This window comes from Amia ocellicauda, chromosome 12, assembly GCF_036373705.1.
Source record: "Amia ocellicauda isolate fAmiCal2 chromosome 12, fAmiCal2.hap1, whole genome shotgun sequence".
In the NCBI taxonomy this organism is placed as follows: domain Eukaryota; kingdom Metazoa; phylum Chordata; class Actinopteri; order Amiiformes; family Amiidae; genus Amia; species Amia ocellicauda.
The window spans coordinates 38,086,423-38,091,422 of record NC_089861.1 but is presented as its reverse complement, the minus strand read 5'-3'; positions in this window follow the sequence as shown (position 1 = coordinate 38,091,422).

Genomic DNA, 5,000 nt, shown 5'->3' with positions numbered 1-5,000 from the left:
GCTTTTTGAGCTGTATCTGACAGTCTTTCTTTTTTCCTTGCAGGGAGCTGATCCATCAGGCCAGACCAGACGAGACGGGGAGGTGCCGGTTGACAGAGCTGCAGAGTCCTGGGTCCTTGGAGCGGTCCGGAGGCCGAGGCGAGTGGAGATTGGGACGGACCGGGAGCGACAGGGGACCTAGCCAGAGGGGTCGGAGGACTCCTCACGGAGTGGGTCCCATCCAGAAGCCCGGCCGACCATCTACCCGGAGCCCGGCCTGACCAGGACTGCTCCCCGCTGACGTCACCAGCCAGGATCCAGGAGAGGCCTCGGATTCCAGGGACCGACCAGGCCGATCGGCAACGTCCCTGAGGGAGGCCTCCTGCAGCCAGGGCCCGGACTTCTCCCCGCAAGGCCCGCTCCCTGCAAGAGCCCCGGAGGTGGAAGCTGCTCCCCAGCCAGGTGGACTTGCCCCGACCTCCGGATTGAGAGCCTCCCGACCCTTCTCCAAGGTAGGAAAGTGCAGCATGGCCCAGCGAACCGCCGGTGTGAGGCGCCATAATGCGGTGCGCTTCAGCCGTGAGGCTGGAGCCGAGACCGCGGCCCTCACCCGGCTGGAGTTCAGCAGGTCCGTGCTGCAGAGGGGCCTGGGCTTTGCCCCTTCTGAGCTGAACTGCGTGGTAAAACTGCCTGGACCTAGGGACGTGTTCGAGGTGAGCTTTAAGAACCCTCAAGTGCTGGAGAGTTTTTGGAACCTATATAGGGAGAAAAAAGACAGCATGCCCCTGAATGACTTTGTGGTCGACGCCCTGACGGATAGAGAGATTAAAATTGTAACTATTCAGTTTTACAACGAAGCAGTGGCAGAGTACGACGTAGAAGTATGGCTGAGGAGACACTGTGAGATCCTGTCTGAAAGTAGGAGAGTTAATGATGAGGATGGGGTCTGGACCGGTGCTCGGCGGTGGCAGGTGCGCCTGCAGGTGGAAGTGGCCGCCATCGGCGGAGTACGCCATCTACCAAGCACCGTGGTTTTAGGAGCAAATAGGGGGCTTGTCTTTTATCATGGCATGCCCAAATTATGTAGGAACTGCGGGGCCCTGGGTCATTTAGCCGCAGCCTGTACCGTTGTTAAGTGCAAGGTCTGCGGCGGGGAACATCAGACCAGGGCCTGCAAGCAGGAGAGGGCCTGCAACCTGTGCGGTGGGGGAGGGCACCTCTTTAGGAATTGTCCCTCCTCCTATGCAAATAGGGCGCGGGCCCTCGGGGGTGGTGGAGAGAGAGAAAACCAAGCGGAGGCTCCTCCAAAGGTGATACCCCAAGATGGGGGTAGAGAGGAAACAATCCTCAGGAGCCTCATAGGCTCCCTCTCTGACTCTGGGTCAGAAGTGGAGGCAGAGGGAGAGTGGACAGTGGTAGCGGGGAAGAGAAGGAGGGCTGAGAAAAGGAGCATGGGTAGGGGGGGTATGATGAAAAAGAGGATTCATTCTGCAGATTCTCCCCCCCCTGCCGGCTCCTCCCCCGCTCCAGAGTCCCCTCCCTCTAATTTTTATACACCCCACTCTGACTCCGGAGAGGAGAGTGGTGGGCCTTCTCCACTGCCCCGAGTGGGCAGCCTGGTAGATGAGAGGCCCCCTAGAAATAACATTCCTCCTGCCCCACAACTGAGACTCTCCCAGGGGAGGGGTCAGGTATGCCCTCCCGGCAGTAGTGGGAGAGCCGCAGGTCCTCAGGAGACGAGAGTCGGCGCCAGTGTCCTTTCCCAGAAAGACATCAGGGACGTGATGGCAAGGTCACTGGCGCTGGGGGAGGAGGCCTGCGGCGGCAGACAGCCGGGAAGGGAGAGACCACCCCCTCCCCCACCATTAGTTAAAAGAACGACTAGCGGGGTCTATACAGTTTTCTCCCCAGTTGTACATAAAGCCTCTGCCCTGCCATCTGTTCGTCGGGCCTCGGCCTCAAAGGAACCAGGGAGAACCTCCAGCACCACGGGCCCTGAGCCCAGTGGAGTTTTGCCCGCCTTACCGGGTGGCGGGAGCCGAGCCCCCCCCATAGTCTTCCTAGAGGATCAAGCGGTGAGGCAAATGATTGAAATGATGGGTGCTAGCGCTAAGCTAGGTGAGGGAGAAGAGAGGAGTGGGGAAGAGAAAGGTTTCTTTACATGATTGTTACGGAGCGGGTAATTGCCCTCACAGCCATTATGGCATTAACTATTATTTCAATTAATGTGAGGAGCATTGCTGAGGTGAAAAAGAGGACCGATGTTTTAAACTCTCTGGCTGGAATGAAGGCGGATATTATCTGTTTGCAGGAGTGCGGCATCCCGTTCCAAAAAGAATACAAAGATCTCCGGGACACTTGGACCCTAGGAGAATCCTTCTGGTCGGGGTCCAATGTGTCCCGAGCGGACGGGATTGCCGTACTCCTGAAAAACCCCTTCTTAATAGTTAAAACATTCAAGGTTATAGAGGCGGGCAGACTGGCCAGCCTCGATTTTAAATACAAGGGGGCTGTATTGAGGCTGGTCAATGTCTATGCCCCCACCAGCCAGAGAGAGAGAGTCCTCTTTCTCCCTCAGCTACGCCCGCTCCTGATCGGCACCTTGCCAGTTATCATTTCAGGTGATTTCAACTGTGCTCTGAGGGATGTAGACCGGAGTAAGCCCCGCAACGATAGATCCAGCAGGGACCTCGCTGCGTTCGTGGAGGACTTTGAACTCTGCGACGCAGGTCGGGACCTGGTCCCCTTGTTCACCTGGGTGAGTTCTTCTGGCTCCTCCTTCTCCAGGATAGATCTCGTCCTCCTCAGCAAGCCACTGGAGAGGACCGCTATGTCTTCGGAGGCGGTCTTCTTTTCAGACCACAGGCTCCTGACGACAGAGGTGCTCATTCCGAGCACACGGGAGTCGGGGCCTGGGGTCTGGAAGCTCAACACCTCTCTGCTCGATGACCCTCGTGTGATTAAGACCTTTAGCAGACGCCTCGAGGAGTGGAGGACCCTGAAGGACCTTTTTGATTCTCCCATAGAGTGGTGGGAGATGATGAAGAAAAGAACCAAGGGCTACTTCATTCAGCTGGGGAAACGGAAAGCTCGCGAGAGGCGGGCGAGATATTCCCATCTAAACGCCCGCCTCCAGCGCCTGAGTCTTTTACAGCTCAGAGGCTTCGACCTAGCTGAGGAGGTGGCCCGGGTCAAACTGAGTCTCTCCGCCCTCTATCGGGAGGAGCAAGAAAAGATCAAGGTCCTTTCCAGGGTCCGCATCATGGAGGACGATGAGAAATGCAGCCGCTTCTTCTTCAAGAAAACGAAGGAGAGGCGGCCTGCAATGTCCTCCATGATCGACTCCTCGGGGCAAGAGGTGGAGGGCAGAGAGGCTGTTGAGACAGTGGTGCGGGATTTCTACAGGGAGTTGTACGACCAGAAGGTGGTGGATCAAAATCTGATCCATCACTTTCTGTCCCTGTTGGAATCCCGCAATGAGGGGGACGAGGAGGAGGAGGAGGATCCAGAGATCACCACCACTGAACTCTCCCAGGTGATAAAGAGTCTTAACTCTGGAAGGACACCGGGTCCCGACGGGATCCCTGCTGAGTTCTATAAGATCTTTTGGGAGGTGCTTAAGGAAGATCTGGGCCAGGTCCTGGGGTCGATGTACAGAGAGGGCAGATTGGCCCCTTCGATGAAGAAGAGTATCCTCTCCCTTCTTCACAAGAAGGGAGACACGAAAGATCTGAGGAACTGGCGGCCAGTCAGCCTCCTGTGCACCGACTACAAGATACTGGCCAAAGCACTGACGCTCCGGCTGCAGCGGCCACTCCCTCAAGTCGTGGGTCCCGACCAGGTCTGTGGTGCCCGGGGGAGATCGGCGGCCGACAACGCCATGCTGCTCAGGGATGTCGTGGCCTACTCGAACGAGAGAAGGCTTCCCCTGGTCCTAATCAGCTTGGACCAGGAGAAAGCCTTCGACAGAGTGGGCCACGAATACCTGCAGCTTGTTATGGAGAGGATGGGTCTCGCTCTTGGCCTGAGGAGGTGGGTCAAGATCATCTACAGCGGCCTAAGCAGCAGGGTCCTTGTGAACCGCCACCTGACCGAACCATTTCCGGTCAGGTCGGGGGTCCGGCAGGGTTGTCCCCTGTCGGCCCTGCTGTACGTCCTCTGCTTGGAGCCGTTCATGCAGGCGATCCGCCGGGACGTCCGGGTGACAGGTTTCCATCTCCCGGGTTCCGGCGGAGAGCAACTGAAGGCCCTGGCCTATATGGACGACGTGGCCGTGGTCTGCACGGACGCTCCGTCCGTGGCCAGGGTCGAGGAACTGCTGGACGGCTTCTGCAGGGCGACGGGGGCCGCTGTGAATAAGGCCAAGAGCGAGGTCTACCTCTCCAGGGCATGGCCTGTCGGCCGGGGCCCGCCGACCGTGTTCCCTGTGAAGCCGTTTATCAAGGTTCTGGGGATCACGATCGACGGGACCAACACGGGCACCCGGAGCTGGGAGGAGGCCATAGCAAAGGTCCAAAGGAAGATCCACGGCTGGAGCACAAGGACCTTGACGATGGCTGGTAAGGTGCTGGTCGTAAAGGCCATCCTCTTCCCGATACTCCTCTACGTAGGAATGATCTTCCCCCCAGACAAGGGTATCGCAAAACTAGTGACCCGAATTATATTTCGGTTTGTCTGGGGGAGCAAAATGGAGAGGCTGAAAAGAGTGCAGATGGTGAAGGGTACCCTGGATGGAGGCAGGGGGGTCCCGGACGTTGTGCGGCTGATAAAGGCGCAGGGGCTGGCCTATGTGGTTAAGAACATCCAGGCTGCTGGCAAGAAAGTGAGTTTCATGAACCGCTTTTATTTTGCCAGCAGCCTGAGACCATTCGGCCTCTGCGCCATGGACAACACCAGGCCGCACTCGTGGGATCCCCCGCCGTTCTACAGGGCGCTCCGAGCCTTTGCGCTCGAAGTAGGCCTCCATAAAGTCGTGCTGGCCTCCTGGGATTATAAGACCATCTGTAGTCAGATGAGATCTG